The sequence below is a fragment of the Camelus bactrianus genome, chromosome 6, assembly GCF_048773025.1.
Source record: "Camelus bactrianus isolate YW-2024 breed Bactrian camel chromosome 6, ASM4877302v1, whole genome shotgun sequence".
In the NCBI taxonomy this organism is placed as follows: Eukaryota; Metazoa; Chordata; class Mammalia; order Artiodactyla; family Camelidae; genus Camelus; species Camelus bactrianus.
In genome coordinates, this window is record NC_133544.1 from 67,302,684 (window position 1) to 67,320,158 (window position 17,475).

A 17,475-nucleotide genomic window follows, 5' to 3' on the forward strand; every position below is an offset into this window, starting at 1 on the left:
ATTAGTGAAGGCATGTGAAATGGATTTGACCCACGATTTTGGTACCCCCTATATTTTGATCATTCCTCAATCTTAAGGGAAAAGGAGTGACTGCTCTGGATGGCGGGGCATAGACCTAGCAGGACTTGAGGAACAGAACTGTTTAGCACTTATTTGAGAACATTTCTCTTGTTCCCGCTTTCAAGTTAACATTTCGATCCCAAGAAACAAACACCACCTTTGTGCCAGCGATCAAGGGATTCACAGGCCCAAGATTGGTAACCGAAACCGCAAACAAAGACGTACCCTGAGGGAGCACACAGAATCCAGGACATATTGTTAAACTTAACACGGTCAAGTGAGGATCAGCGTTTTACCTGTTTACACATTGCAGTGTCGCAATCACTATGTTTGGCTGAAACACGTAAGATATTAAATATGGAAGGGAGATAGTTTTCCCATCCCAAGCACAGTTTCTACAATATCCTGACCAAGCTAATCCTTGATGGGGGTAGACACCAGGATTATTCTGTTTCATCTGAGGACACTCAGAGAACCCAATTTCTACTTAGGGAAAAAAATCAGGCAATAGGAAATTCTGTTGTTACATCTGAAGACACACTGAAGTAAGGAGCAGTTGAAAAGTTAATGACAGGCACAATCAAGGGGTCAGCATGATCAAATACAGAAAAAGGTTTTGGATGACATATCCCGCAGCTAGAGAGATTACCTGCTTTTGCCAAAATGTAAGAAATCCTCATTAACGAGATGTCCATCCTACCCTGGGAAGTTAGAAACAAAGCATAACATAAGAAAACGATCTTGCTGGTAGCCTGACAAGTTATCTGAATTGCCTTCTGATGAATTTTACTTCACCGAAGCGAACACTGCAGTAATCCCATTCAACTTAGCTTCTTTCTCATGGCTTCTTTCTGAAAAGCAACCTAAGATCTGCTAGGGAGGGGTTTATTTGCCCACTTGGACAAGTCAGTGTTGGGGTTCTGGGACCAGCCAAGATTTGGATGACCTTGGTTGCAGTTTTTCTGCAGCATGGTTTCTGTTTTCCATCATGTTCTTTTAAGTTCGGTCCAGCGAGGATGGAGCTGGTCTTCTGGATGTTTATCCTTTCAAGACTTCATTCTAGAGGTTCACTGTCTCCTGCTTTAAGAGCTTCTGAAAGGGGTTTTAAGTCCAACATTGGGGATCCAAATCCAGCAGAGCCCAGCCATCCCCAGGACTCCCCCACAATTTCCTCTTGGTAGTGTGAACAGCAACCTGATTAGAGCTTGCCTTCTGCCAGGGAACTAGCCTCTGTCAGAGCTCAAAACCCAAATACTAACTGAGGGCTGAAATAGCAGTGCCTTCCTCTTGGACACCTTATAGCCTCGTTCAGCCAAAAGTTTGAAGTCAAACTATATTTTGGCCTGAGGTGTCCTATGTTTTACTGGTCATCAGTGTATTATCTACATCTGATCAAGTCTCCCTCGTTTGGTTGAGGGTCCCTCAGGACTCTTTTTTATTAAAGTATATTTGATTTACAATGTTGTATTAGTTTCTGGTGTACAGCACAGTGATTCAGTTACATACGTTCTTTTTCGTATTATTTATCATTATAGGTTATTACAAGGTATTCAATATAGTTCCCTGTGCTGAACAGTAAGACCTTGTTGTCTTCCTATTTTATGTGTAGTACTATCTGAAAATCCCAAATCCCAGACTTTTAATTCATCCCTTCCCCTACTTCCTCCCTGGTAACCATGAGTTCTCTATGTCTATGAGTCTGTTTTGTGAATCAGTTTATTTGTGCCAATTTTATAGATTCCATATATAAATGATATATATCATTTGATATTTGTCTTTCTCTGACTTACTTCACTTAGTAGGATAATCTCTAGGCTTGTCCATGTTGCTGAAAAATGGCATTATTTCATTCTTTTTTATGTCTGAGTAGTATTTCATTGTGTACATATATACCACAGTTCTTTACCTGGTCAGCTGTTGATGGCCACTTAGGTTGTTTCCATGTCTTGGCTATTGTAAATAGTGCTGCTATGAACACTGGGGTGCATGTGTCTTTTCAAATGAAGAGTTTCCTCTAGATATATGGCCAGGAGTGGAATTGCTGGATCATATAAGTCTGTTTTTAGTTTTTTAGTTTAAGGACTCTCCATATTGTTCCATAGTGACTGCACCAAATTACATTCCTACCAACAGTGTAGGAGGGTTCTCTTTTCTCCACAGAGGGTCCCTCAAATCTTTTGCCAGGATTTCTCCAAGTATTGTGGGGCAGCTTTTTTTTTTTAATTGAAATATAAATCCCTGAGGAAGTACTATTCAATGGTACTGTTTAACCTGTATCTCAGTCTTCACATCTGAAAGCAAACAACTCTTGGGATTCAAAACTCAAGGTTTTACCAAAAGGACATCCTTCAAATCCAATATAGTAAACAAAAATCTGACTGTGCATATGTGTGGAGAGGGGGGTATATGAGAAATCTTATTGTAAACCTAAAACTGCTCCAAAAAAAGTCTTAAAAATAAGAAAACTCAGGGTAGGCATCTTTGGCAAAACTTTGGTTTCAGTTATATACATATATACGTGTTTGTTTGTTGGATTGTGATATAAAATGTATTTTTTAGGTCAAAAGAGTTTGCAAGCCACTGTAGTTAAGTTACACTGGCAAATAAAAGTAAATGTAACCTCAAAAAAAAAAAAATCTCTGGACAGAGTAGCGAGCAGAGCGTATGGACTAGGGACTACTAGATAAGTATCTTTTCTACAGTTTGAATAATTGCTCTTAAGCCATTTAGAAACCATCCTAAGACGGCACCTAACCAGTGCAGGCATAGCCCACTTTGCTGTTCCCCGCCTCCCATCTGCCCATACCTCCGGACTTACCTTCACAGCATCTCTTCTGGAATGGATGCAGGTTGCTCTTCTGGGGATTGAAGCACTAGAGCCTGCAATGGGCGGGGTTGCTCTGGTGGTACTTTAATGTTCACTTGTCCAGCTGCAAAGGCAACCTTGGCATTTCATTTAGTTAGTAAATCTCATCCAGAAAGGGAATGCAGCATCGTATAGAGAGCTATACCTTAGATGGGTTTTCCTCATCTGACAGTCTAGGGTCGGCAGAAAAGGCTTTTTCCAGGTTTCTCCAGACACCCCAGGTACTAACATAGTCCCAGAACAAAGTTAAGAAAGCCAGGTATTTAAAACCAAGTAAGTGGCCCCCATACAACCCAGGAAATCTGAAAATTGATTTCCCACTGTCATAGTCACCTGGGGCCCTGCATGGGAGCTACTGAAGGACTCAGCAGCATTTAAAGGAACCCCTGGGCTCCCTCATTCTTGGTCACCGTCATTCTCAGCTCACACACCTGATGTACCACTCGTTTACTATCAAGAGTCTGACTTGGGACAGTCTCTTTTCCAGGGTCCCTCCTGTTTACAGTGTGCACATTGGTGGGGTCCCACTATTGGGTGCCCCATTCAAGTGGGAGTTTGGGGCTTCTCATCTTTTGCTGAGCCCCTCATGGGGGGCCTCGATTTGGTCCGGCTCTTCCTCATGCTAAGGAAGCCGCCCACATAGAGGCCTGTTGTTTCATTCCTTGCTGCTCCCTTTTCTCCTAAATCTGGCCCCAGCCCTTGCAAACTCTGAAGGCAATTTCAACAAGTCAAGACAGAGACACTCTTAAAGCCCCTTCCACCTTTTGCAGTTTGTTCTGTATATCAGGGGTGCTCTGACTAGTGGAAGTCATTAACCATCTCTAAGTTCTCTGGGGCCGCAGGGTCTCCATCTGTATACAGCTTATAGGCTTTAAAGACCCTTCCTAGACATGCTGAAGGACCCTCAGGTGGCATCTGTTTTACCTCCTGTATTTATTGAGCCTTCTTTGTTTTGGCCTCCCTCTTCGCAATCCCGTGGGAGTGCACTCTCGATTATGTTTAAGTTTGGCCCATCCCAGGACTGCATCGCAGTCAGGATCTGCTGGTGGTACAGCTGCATTTACAACAGCAGCCTCTACCAAGCTGCCAGGGGGCTACGTGTGAATTTAGTAAACTCTGAACATCTGTTCAGGTTAGGTTGTGGGTTGTGAAAATTAATGAAAAAAGGCTTTCCCTTCTCTGTGGGCCATCTCTCTAAGGTGGCATACTGGTCTTCCAGTTAAGTAAATCTGAAGTCTAAGAAGGGCTGTGGACCCTGATCAACCCCGTGGGCTGCCCAGTCCCAGCATTCAGACCCCCAGTGTGTGCGACTTCCCTTAATGGATATTGCCCTGCCTGAGTTTGAGTAGCTCCCTGCCCGAATCGAGTGCCCTGGCAGGTATGAGGGGGGAGACCATTCCTGTTTCTCGATCCTCAGAGACTTGGGGGTGGGGGAGGGAGACCAAGCCTGAGGCTGTGGCTCAGGCACCGGGCAGTGAAGGAGCAGCACCAGCATGTAAGGATGAAGGAGGAGCCGTTGAAGTGTTGGACTCAATTAACAGCAACTCATCCTCCTTTTCATTAGAATCAAGCAAGACAGAGTTTTGTAATAACATAAAAGACCGTACATAAGATTTTGTCCCATTTTTCTTCTCATTTACAAAGTAAATCTAGTAGCAAAATTATATTGTAATTTTAGGATCCATTTTAGGCCATTTGGGTCCAGAGTCTAAATGATACTGTGGCCATACAGTGTTTGAAAATAAATATATATACTGACTTTTTCTTTTCCATGATTTTTGTAGCTTAAAAGCCGCCCAGCTTTGGAGAACGCAGCCTAGAGGGCTCCAAGGGGGAATTAAAGCAACATTTCCCACTTTGAAAAGGCTCTGCTTCCCGGCGGTCACAGCAGCTCCTGGAGTTCCTGTGGGTCCTGGCCACGGGCACCAAGAAGCTATATCCCCAGCGGCCAACTCCTGACGGTAAGATAATCAGAGGTAGATGACATCAGCAAACAAGACCAAAAGCCAGAGCCCCAGGCCTTCAACCCAGGTACAGAGTACCTGAGCAGCTGTAACCTTTCATTTCATCTGCCAGAATGCTGCTGGTGGGCCTCCAACCCACGATCTGATCAGGACTGCAAAGGCAATCTAGGCACAGGCACGTTTCTTCACTGACGTTACTCATCCAAAGACGTCTTCCAAAGCCCGAAGCCCAAAACCTAAAACTCACCTCTTGATGCAGAACAAAACTAAGTGCCCAAGATTGACGGCACCCCGCTGGGGAAATCCTGGGGATGGTCCCTGGAACAAACAGACCAGGCAGCCGCTTGGACTCATCCACAGGCTCCCAGTACCAGCAAAGGGCTGGCAAACCACGAGCAAATGGTCCATCTGGACTTACCGCCTGGCTGGCTGGCCAAATCTGTTACCGAACCAGGTTCATCTTTCCTGACCCACACAAGCAAAAATGCTGAGACAGAAGTTTGCAGCAAAAAGAGGGCTTATTTGAAGGTAACCGAGGGAGGAGAAGAAGGAACAAATCTCAAACCCGCCTCCCCAGCCGCAAGGGCTGTGGGTATTTATGGGATAACCAATAGAGAAGCAGAGCGGCTGAGCGTGGGGAGTATGGGGAGAGGTGATTGGGAAAAGGTAAGGTAATTGTCATTCCCTGCAGCTGTAACTAAGCTACAGGCCTCTGCATGATCAAAAAGGTCACCAGGGGGACGCTCACGCATGCCCAGTTGGAGGGCCAGTGGTCCTATCCAGAATTAACCAGCTCAGTTTGAACTAAACACAGCTGAGACTCCAAGTTCCTGGAAAATAACTGGAGAAAACATCTTGTTGCTTAGGCTCAGTGCTGCTTGGAAGGCATGCAGATCTTAAAACTGCCTTGATGAGTGAAGGCAGGTGAAACAGATTTGATCCATGGTTTCAATGTCTTTAAGGCACAGACTGGGAGAAGATCTATCTCTGCAGGACATATTCTGATGAAGGACTCCCACCCAGAGCATGTAATGACCTCATATAATAAATGCATATGAAAAGACTCCAAATAATATAGTAAAATAATCAGCAAAAAACTTGAGGATATCCACATGGCCAACACACTTTTGAAAAGATATTCAACCCTATTACTGATCAAAGAAGTCCAAATTAAAATCACCAGGAGCCATCACTATGATTTAATGTACCCAGCAGAATGACTGAAATTAAAAAGACAGACAGTACCCACTGTCAACGAGGATGCAGAGCAAGGAAATTCTCTTATGCTGTTAGAGAGAATGTAAATTGAGACAGTGACTTCAGAAAAAGTTTGGCATTATCTGCTACAGCTGAGCAAACATACTTTCTCACCTAGCAAGTTCATCCTAAGTGCCCAAAAGAAATGAGTGTACTTTTGTATGAAGATCCACACAGCAATGTTTATAGCAGCCTTATTCATAATAGCCAAAATTGGGGGGGACCCTCAAATTTCCCTCAAAAGTAGAATACATAAAGAATTGTGATTTTTATTCATATATCAGAATATTATACAGCAATGAGACTGAACAAACAACAGCTACAAATAACATGGGTGAGACTCACCAACAAGGTTGACTGAAAGAAGCCACACACAGAAAATAATATGCCGTACTATTCCATTTACATAAAACTTGAAAACAGGTAAAATAAACCTTAATGTTTATATATGTATACTGAGGTGATAAAACTGTGGAGAAGAGTGGTCCCATAAAAATTAGGAAAATGGTGGGAGAAGCGTATGGCTCAGTGGTAGAGCACATGCTTAGCATGCATGAGGTCCTGGGTTCAATCCCCCGTACCTCCTCCAAATATAAATAAATAAACCTAATTATCTCTCCCTCATAAAACAAACAAATAACAACAAAAAAAACCCCACAAAATAAATAAACCTAATTGCTCTCCCAAAAGAAATAAAAAAGAAAAAAATTAGGATAATGGTCATTTGGGGGAGGGAGCATGATTGGGTAGAAGCTTGGTCGGATACGTAATTTACAGGCCCAGTGCAAAATGAAAATATAGGGTTTCTTGTTCATATGTTACTAACAATTTCAGAACAGTGACTGCAGAGCATTCAGCCAAGTGTGGAGCCCCGCTAAGCACGGAATCCCGTCTCACGCCCAGGCAGCCGCCCTGGGTAGTGGGTAGCACTCACAAAATGCCCCTGGGGTGCTGGCAGTGTTATAGAGGTCTTTGTTTTCTACTGATTCAACAAACTTAACTTTTGTTTTGTGTGTTTTTCTGTATGTATACGATCGAGAAAATCTTAAAAAGGACCAAAATGAAACAAAACTCAGAAACTACAATTTCATTCCAATCCAGGGAGCCTTGGAGGGTTACACAGATCAGACTACGTGGTAAAAATAAATTAGTAAAAATGTTAAAAAGCGCTAAATTAGGCATTGGGAGGTTGGGTTCTTGTCATAACCCTGCTCTATGACTTTAGGCAAGTCACTGGACCTTTTAGAATCTTGATCTCTCAACTGGTATCACCTGCTACCTTCCTCATGTTTTGATTGGGGCCAGGCTGTGGCATGGCAATGGAATTTCCAGGTTCTTTGGCAATCTCATGCGCATTTTAATTCCAGGATTGAACAGGCCACACTGAAATACAAACCTCTGTTCCCAGCAGTGATCTCTCCCTCTTGCAGAATCAAAGAAGCAGCACCCTGCTACCCTGCCCACAGCGTCACACCTGCAGACCCGACCTCATTGCGGAGAGCACCCAATTCCGAAACCTGCTAGACTGGGAGTCAGAGAGAGAGAGAGCCTGCATCATCTGAACTAAAACCTGGGGCTCACTCTCAGGAATTTAGTACAAATTGAGGTTCTGGTCCTTTGGAATAAAATCCCATAGTTCCTATGTGGTTCTTTCTCAGGCCATCTAGAGTAATTTAGAACCCGCCTGGCATTCATTCAACACATTGGAAGTCTTCATTCAGATAGGATGAATTCTCATAGTCATGGAAAACAAACTTATGGTTACCAGGGAGGAAATGGGGTGAAGGATAAATTAGGAGTCTGAGATTTGCCGATACCAACCACTGTGTAAAAATGGATAAACAACAAGGTCCTACTGTTTAGCACAGGGAGCTATAGTCAATATTTTATAATAACCTACAATGGAAAAGAATATATATATATAACTGAATCACTAATGCTGTACACCAGAAACTAAACACAACATTTAAATCAACTATATTTCAGTTTTTAAAAAGATAGGATGAATTCCAAGTTTTTTGAAAAAGGATGAAAGTGTAGAGAAGAGGGAGGTGGGCCCCAGGTCTGAAAGGACACCTTGAAGCAGTCACTTTAAGAGACCTCTGTTTAAAACATGAATGAATCCAGCCACATCACCAGTTCCGTAACTCATTCTGAGTCTATCTCCAGGTATTCCTGTTTGGATATAATACTGTAGTTGCTGGCTTCACAGATTTTCTTAAGGGTTCTTGCTACCATTTTGTCTGTAACGCTCTTGCGTATACAGACCGAGTGCTGTATTTTCTTCCTATTTCTTCAGAACATCTAGTACAGTGCTATGTGATCACTGAGGAAACATATTAGGGGAACCTGATTATTCAGTGTGGTGAGGGCCTGCTCTTGCTCTCAACTTCACCGCCCCTCCTGACCGTCCTTTTCGTTTATAAGAGCCTCTCCAGGGAGCCATCCCCATCAGATTTAAAAGCTTCAGCTGTGGCCATCGTTCACATTTCATAACCATAAAGGAGAAAAAATGCTTCCCAGCCTCATACCTGATATCCAAGGAATCGATTGAAAACGGCCTGGAAAATCTGACAGATGTGTGGACACAAAGAGGCGCCTCTGGGACTCTGCTCCCACGCTGCAAAGGTGAGCTGCGTCACAGAACGCAGGTAAAACCACTGTCTGATGTTTTCACATCCTTCACCTAGCTGAGTGCTTGCATGCCTTGTCCTTTCTTCCTAGAGAAGTTCACAGAGGATTCTTGAGAAGAAGGATCAGGATTTTGCTCTAATCGCAACATCCAGTTGCAAAACCCCCTCAGCTCAGGTCCTGACGACGCATAGGCAGAGAGGCGGGGCGCGTATTACTGCGTGGACAGAGCGCGGGAGAAGGTATCGCGAGATCTGAGTCCCAGTCCCACCTGCGTCTGGTACTAGTAATGAGGCTTCAGGAAATGCCTGCCTCCCGTAAACTCAAGCTTAGGTGTCCTCATCCTAAAATATGGGCAGGGCTGCCTGGCTAATTCACAGGGTGGTTATTGGGCTCAAATAAGATTCTGTCTGTAAAAAGCTGTTTAATCTAATCAAATGCTTGGTCCGTAAGAGTTAACCTAACATTCAGGGAGAAAACGGAGATGTAGAGAAGCCACGATTCGAGCAGGGTCACGTAGCTGCAATGCAAGCAGGTTAAGCTGTGAGCCCCCTTCCGGCCATCCTTCTGGTGTTCTTCCCAGAACAGGCTGACCTCTTGGGGCAGTTGTCTGTGGTTTGATCCACTTGAGGGCAGGAACTGGACCAAATGCTTTTCCCTTTGGTTGAGTGCCCGGTCACTATCGTTCCCTTAATTTTAACTGGAGATCCTCAAATGCCATTTAACTCTTCTCAGGGGGCAGGTTGAATTCAGATATTTGCATCTCTACCATCAACAGGACTAATGAAATCAAGCTCGTGGCCTCAGCTGACTGCTTCACATAGGCTGCATCACCAAAGACAGGAATAAGACATGAACTGGGGTGAAGGTTAGAGAGGGCATCGAGTAGGAAGACATTCTGATTTAGATTTCTTCATTTAAACTGGATTATTCTGCTGTAGTGCTTTACTAAGAGGAGGGTTCTGCAAGGAATTTTTTCACAAATCTGGCTGGGCCCAGAGGTAGGAAACTTCATTTTGGAGTCAAACGACCGGAAAAGAAAAAAGTTCCTGCCCCCAAGTCTTTTGTTTCCTTGCAAAGAAATATGCATGAAGCTCTGCCCAGCACTTCTAAAAAGCTACTGGCATTTTTTTTTTTTTTTTTTTTTTTTGGCCTCCAGTGAACCACCCCCAGTTGCCTATATATAGCCCTGTCTTGTGTAAAGAATTTAAAAAGCATTAGAATGCAGAAATCAAAGAGACAATAAATTTAAAACCAATCTTATTGTCTGCAGCCTAAAGTGTTATTCAGATCAAAGGGGAGGGGACATCTGGCTTCTGGCTTGCTACAAAAGGCAGATCACATTACCTCCCAATCACTAGATTCATCCACTCTCTCCATTTCAGGGTCTAGAGAACATGGCTTTTTGAGCTCCCAGGGAAGCATTTTGGGTGAATAAGTCAAAGCTCTTGATACTTTTGAAATGAAACAAGCTCCGCAGGGTCATATACAAACGTACTGATGAGTTCAACCTGGTGCCTCTCTGGTCATGTGTGAAGCCTTCAAAAGCTCTAAGCCATGGCCACGTTGTCATCACGTGGCCCAGTCCACCGACCACTCGTCTCTCACCCGCTTCCCCCAGAGCTAGAACTTTCTGGTTTGTAAAGCTAGCTTCATAACTGAGGGTGTACACCCATGTTAGATTATTTGAATCTGTTTTGCCCAGATCACAGTTTAGAACTGAGTCACAGCATGTTTAGTTGAAAACTTTTGTGCTTATTTTCCTCCATTTTGGTTATAAAAGCATAGACTTGTCTTACCATAAATTTTTCATAATAACAGTTTTGACAGAAAGGTCCATGGTGCTTCTTTGTCTAGCAATTTTCTTAGTGTCTGTACAAATTCTAGACATGATTCCATTCTAAATTACATGAATAAGATCTTTCTTGTAGCACTGATGAGGGAATCACATCAATTTCTAAGCCATTAATAGTCAAAACAAGGAACTCTTCACTCTTCAGTCAGTACGAGGCTCTGATTTCATTTGTTGTCATGAGCAAGTAGCACAAATACAGGATATTTTTCCCCCAGATGGTTTCAGAGGGGAGCAAGCAAAGGAATGAGCACCACAATCAAGAACATTTTCCAGTTACTCAGAGCCTCAACACCACCCTCTCTGCCCTCACCTCTTCCTCACCCCCTGAAAGTCTAGACACGACCACAGACAACGGCAATAGGAATGCTGGACTGGAGACACCACATAAAGCTCCCAGCAGCGTTCTTCAACCACTGACATGATTCGCTCACTTTCCAGTATGATGGACAAGGCTTCTACTGAAGGATCCCCCCAGATTGCTTGATATTACTCAGTTCCACTTGTATATTTCCCTTCCACCACAATTTCCTTCAACTGATTTTACTTCTCTCCATTGAGGTCCTTCTGGAAACTTACAAAGCAAACCAAAATTACCCGCTTCCCTCATTACCTAAGCCTCCTCTTCTCCTCACCTGTTCTCCCCCATCCCAGTCTTTCAGGTGAAAGGTTCTTAGCCAGCCAAAAGTCAAAAAAAAAAAAAAGTCACCAAGAGATTTGGCATAATCCTAGCCTAATAATCTTCTCCAAGAGAGAAGATTTTCCTCCATAACTTTACTTAATTTTTCACTAACTATGCCTCTTTATTGCTGATGAAAGATTGTCATTTGCAAACAGAATCTTGGGTGAGAGAGGTAAGAATGAATGGGGAAGTTTTAATTTCATTGCATGACAGGGTCTCACAGTGGGATATCTAAGGGTCTTCAGTGTCCAGAGGGATTTTGGAATTACAATTTTTATATTCAGTACTTTATTAACATTGATGTTCTTTAATTCTATTTTGAAAGTAATATAATTACTTTGAATCATGAGTGAGCATCAGAGGTGAGGTTTTGGTATTGATCTGGTATTCAGGTTTTGTCAGTGTGTCTGAAAAAGCAGTAAAGAATTGAAATGTTAATAAAATGTAGCAGGAGAGACCAGCAGGGAAGAAAGTAACCTTTCCAGCCTTGCTTCAAACAAATGGAAAGACAATTTTTCATTGCTGAGTATCAGGGTAAGAAACCCAAATAACTTCTCTTCTTTTAATACCGATGTCTATTCTTTTTCCCTTTTTTCTTACAAACTCAGCCTCTCTCTGGGGCTCAGTGCCACATCCCATAAACTCTTTTCTGGATGCCTTCCTGCTCTCAAGAAAGTCTGAGAGGTAGGGTTATACAAATCCTAAACACTATCTACTAAAAAAAGCTTAATGCTTCTCCTAATTAGGATGTTGATAACATAAAATAGCCTATGGCTCTGAAAAGACCCAGGAATGCCTGCAAATCGGCTCTGTTCATTGTGATATGTCTATGTATTTATTGTGGCTACGATGACAAAATGTTATGTCTTCCCCCATTAAGGAGCCTTGGTTTTACTTTGATAGACATATAATTTTTCTCAGATTTCTAAAAAGTGGAACTTTTCTTTTTTTTTTTTCCACCCCTGCCCTCTCCCATGCCTCCAGAAAGCACATCAATAAAGCCAAATTTGGGCAGCAAAGAAAAAATGAAGAGCAGAAATGAACGTCCAATAATTGAAAGCATCATGGACCCCATTATGGTTTATGGCCTTATTCTAGGGGTCGGATGAGCACACTATAAGGAATGTGGCACTAAATTTATTAGCATGGTTATCATCTTTCAGACAAGACATAAAGCTAAGGGGATCCCCTTCTCCCATCACCTGCCATCACTGTGGATCCCATGGCACCTTCTACAAGAAGAGTCGAGTTATCCTGGCCCAGATCCAGATCCAGCCGTCTGATGACTTCCGTTCCCTTTGTAGTGTGCCTGGGAGACATTACAGGGTCTTCCTCTTGGAAACTCAGTCACTGCCATAAGGACAGCCAAAATGGACTCCTGCAAAGGGATGTGGGGAAAAAATTCCTACATCCCAGCATGTGGACCAAGTGAACAGAGGCACCAGTGTGGCCTGAAGTAGGAAGCTGAGCTGGGCCATCAAAGTCTGCCTAGTTTGTTACTAATTGGGTTCCTGACTCACCACACCACAGCTACCCATTTACATAAAAATCCCAGATTGTTAAGTGGACTCTCCACGGCTGTACAAATTCTAGTCTTTCTGAACTCCATGCACAGCATCCTCCCCCTCAAAAAAAAAAAAAATTTATTTTCTTTGACTTGTCCTTGTCACCTTTAGACTTAATTCCAGAATATTTCCCTAAAGGATGTAAATGAAAGCAAGTCACTTGTGCAACATTGTGCAAATCATTTTGTGCCTCTGATTTAAGCTTGTGCACCTCTAAAATAGCATTTAAACATCTGTCCTACCTTTCTTTCAGAATTAATGAGGAGCAAATAAAATGATGTGTACGAAAGTGCATTTTTTTCCATTATAAAGCCCTCTACGAAATCAAGTTGTTATCAAGTAACAGTGGGTATAAATTTTTTTGGACTCAGAAAAATACACCACATGACTTTCTCATTTCTTTCTTGTAGAACTCCACTAAAATGAAAGTTTAAAAACTGTAAAGAGTATGAACATACAAGAATAAAGAATAAGGGAAAAAAAGAGACAATAGCAACTCAATGATTTCAGTAACTTTTTAGGCAGTGGCAGACAGGAGAGTGAACATTAATGGGACAATGGGAGAAGCTTCAAGCTGAGTTAAAAATCCTGAAAGAATCAAGGCTCAGAGGCAAGATGCAGTGGAAGATAGATGTCACAGGAAGTTACAGGGCTGAAGACGAGGAGACTGAGTCAACCTTTGTATGCAGAACAGCTGTATCCCCATGTCCCTTCTCAGCCAGTAAAGTTAGCTGTGGTAGGTTATGGCCACACATTATTTGACACTTCTTTCGTCAAGAGGCGAGGCCATCCCCTTGATGTCCATCTAGTCTGCTTTGACCAATTGAATATGGTGGGAGTGACACTATATGTTTTCAAGGCCAACCTTAAGAAACTGACAGCTTTCACCTTCTTTCTCTGGGGATACTTACTCTTGGAATCCAACCACTCTGCTCTCAGAAGCCTAAGACACATGAACAGACCACCTGAGACTAAGCTTCCAGCTGTAGCATTCACTGCCAAACATCTGAGTGAGTCAAGGGGAGGGCAGGGTGGGTGCAGCGGTGAGGGGCGGTCACTTACCTCAGCTGAGCCTTTGCATCCAAATTCCTGCCCCAAGAGCTATCTGACGGCACCAGCATGAGAAACCTCTACCCCGGGTAAGAACCACTTAGCTGAGTTCAGCCTACTCACAGAACCATGAGAGATAATAAGTTTAAAAAGTAAGCCACTAAGTTTAAGAGTGGTTTTTCACACAAGAGGTAAGTGGAAAACTAGGTTACACCAAGCAACCGTGACCCCACATGACTTGACCACTAAAAAAGGCTTATTGTTTTTAAGAAAATAACCTAGGAAACTCTGAATTCGGGACAACGAGGCCAACTAAAGACTGGAATGAGCCATGGCGCTAAAAAGAAGAAAAATAAATGAAAGTCTTCATGCTAAACAAAGAACTCACCCATCCTCTTTCTCCCACCCTCACAGAAGACTAGTAACTTCAAAAAAAAAAAAAAATGATAGTAGAGTCTTCCTTTGGGAAACTGAATGGCCCCAGAGAAAAGATCATTACAATACTGACATCTAGGAGTTCTCCCAATAAAAAAGGTTGCCTCACCAGTAGATTACCTTGCAGTGAAAGATACCAATTAAATGAACCTACCCGTACATAGATCAGCTCATTAGCGTGTCACTCTTAAATACAACACACCACTGAGGATCACCAGCATCTTAGGAAAGCCAGAAATTACACACACACACACCCACACACACACACACCCACACCCAAGAGCCAGAGTTAAACAGCAACAATAGAGAGAACAAGAAAAAGAATTCACAAAGGAAAAAAGATATCACATCCATGAATCAAGAACAGGATATTACTTTAAGAGAGAGGGAAGGAGAAAAAGCAAAAGAGAGCCTTTAGAAATGACAAACATAATAGCCCAAATTTGAAATTCATAGTCAAATGTATATTTCATATGCTGCAAAACAAATCACCACAAACTTAATGGCTTAAAACAACAGCCGGTATTAACTCAGTTTCTGTGGGTCAGGAGTCTGAGCCCAGCTTAGCTGTGTGCTCTGCTGAGGGTCTTACAAGGCAACAATCAGTGTATCAACCAGAGTTAGGTTCTTACCAGCTTGACCGGGGAATGACCCAATTCCAAGCTCCTTCACACAGTTTGCAAAACTCATTTCCTTGCAGCTGTAGGATTCATGGTAGCATACAGCTTCAAAGCCATCCACGGAGAGAGATGATCCTAGAAAGCTGGGAGCTACACTTTAGGCAATCACATTCACGTGATGATCAGCGGATCCTGTTCCACTGATTAGAAGCCAGTGCCGAAACCCAGCCACTCTGAAGGGAAGGGTACTCTATAAAGAGCTGGGTACCAAGAAATGGTGTTCCTGGGGGAATGAGTTCAAACATCATGGGGGCCACTTATAAACCTGTTTGCCACGGAATAGTTGTAATATTGCAGTCAGGTAATCGCTAAAAAAGAAAAGGCTATGGAAATAGAAGCGAAAATATAAGAAACTAAGAAGATTGGTCTAGAATGTCTAATACGTGACTAATCGTATTTCCAGAAAGAGAGACCAGAGAAAAAAATGTGGAGGAGAAATTTGGAAAGGAATAATACGGGAAAATGTCCCCATACTGATTCTATAGATTAAAAGGATTTAAAATTGAGTGCCTATCAAAATCAAGAAGAAACCCAACATCAAAGCACATCATTGTGAATTTTTAGAACGCAGGAGATTGAAAACCCTAATGACTTCCAGAAAGAAAAATTAGAATTCCATTGAACTTCTTAAAAGCATGGCAGAACATAGAACACAATGGAAGCATGCCTTAAAAATGCTGAGGGCCTTAAAATTCTATGCTCATTAACTCTATAAATCAAGTGAGAAGAAACCAGAGACATTTTAAAATGTGCAAGGACTCAAATGGAGAACTCTCAAATAAAGATCAAGCAGTCCACACTGAAGCACGTACGTAGAGTCCTGAAAGGGAGTTCTTCAGTGAATAACATGGAACTGAAATATTCTCTGGAATATCTGGACACCTAAAAATCAGTATCATAGGCCTATTAAAAAATTGCGGAGTATATAAAAATAAGGATAAGTGTATATATCTATATATGAATACTAAGTGAATGAGAAAAGATCAAATAACTTTAGGATCAAAAAGTAGAACAAGGGACAGTTTAAATAATTGTCGTAACAAGGTGAACTCTGATATTGATGTAAACAAAACCTGTGATATAATTGTATTGATAGCATAGAGTGAGCAAAGTAGAAAATGAATGAGCTAAGGGTTCTTTCCCATCACACTTTGCTGACAATATGGAAAATTAAAAATAAAAAGTAGGAAAATGGATGCAATGGCAGAAGAAACAGGCAAAAAGAATTGAGAACAGCTGATCCTGAGGAATGAGACTGGGAAGAGTTAGGGAGAAGAGACAGGACTGGAGACGGATGTCTTTTGTTATAAGCCTTTAAAGTCTGCCTTTTTTCCACCTCTATGTTTATGAATTATTTTGACCCCTATTCCAATATCCTTTTAGGTTGCCTCCTGTACTACAGAGCATGGAAAGCTAAATACTTGAACTTCCCAGACTCCCATGAAGTTAATAATCTGCCCTAGGTCCCAGTGAGCAGATACACTACACTAGACTTGCAGGCAGAAGCAACCAACCTGGGTCAGCAACCATTCATGGAAACTCATAACTTCTGTTAAGCATAGAGAGGGAGTCATTGGGTTCTTAGGCAGCTGGGTTGCAGTTTCTACATCTGTCCCTAGTGACATAAAACAATGAATACGGGGCAAACCAGTGGGGTTTTCTTCCTACAATATTTCCATGGTGTGTTGGGCATCTTCCATGGTTAGTTCATTTCTGGATTTTACATCTTTATGTAGCATCCGAACAAGATTCATGGTTTCCCCCAGAGATTCTATGAGCTACTTCATAACTTTTTAATATATATTTTTTTCTAATTAAATTGCCTAGAGTGGATTCTGCTGTTTGTAACCAAGAACATTCACTGATATATTTAATAAAAATAAGAATTAATTTGTTTAATTTGTGATAACTTTTCTAGTAAACTAGTTTCTAAATGTAATTCAAGGGACAATTTCTTCCTTTCCATGGTCTATGGTCCCTTCCATTCAAAGCATCCTTTACTTTGCACTTCAGGCATAAATTTTTAAAAATGTGATATTGAGAATCTTCAACATTAATATTCTCTTTCTGAGCCTTTAAGTTGAAAACTTCAAGATGGACAAGAGCTGATGACACCTTTTTTTCCTTCTAATTCAAAATTGATTCCAAAATTTTTACCTATGAAGAGGATGCCTGAGTTTGAGATTTGGAACAGGAATTGGAAGACAGTGTAACAGCTCCCTCCATGGTATTGAATCTTAGTCCTCTCCACAAAGCCATGCCCTGGACCTGACAGAAGAAAGCTACCTCTGCTATATGTTATGGTCTCACTTCTGTAGACCAGTTTCAGTGCTGCTGCTACAGATGTAAGACAGCGAAAGTAACACTGCTCTGCCTGCATTAGATCATAAGGGATCAATTCACTAGAGTAAAAGCAATAGATTATAAGATCTA

At 42.0% G+C, this 17,475-nt stretch overlaps 1 long non-coding RNA gene across 7 annotated transcripts in view; it reads right to left on the bottom strand.

The window, feature by feature from the left end:
• The window catches only part of LOC123619697 (uncharacterized), a 31,567-nt gene extending 26,114 nt beyond the window's left edge, over nt 1-5,453 (bottom strand). For 3 of the 7 annotated variants that reach the window (XR_012507608.1, XR_012507603.1, XR_012507609.1), the window contains exons 1-3: nt 5,309-5,453; nt 2,879-5,208; nt 710-761 (exon numbers count right to left, since the gene is read on the bottom strand). This is a non-coding gene — a long non-coding RNA (uncharacterized LOC123619697). The remainder of the gene's footprint in view (nt 1-709; nt 762-2,878; nt 5,209-5,308) is intronic. The other 4 variants (XR_012507610.1, XR_012507604.1, XR_012507605.1 and 1 more) reach the window with 4 other exon arrangements.
• Nucleotides 5,454-17,475: the final 12,022 nt, after the last annotated feature.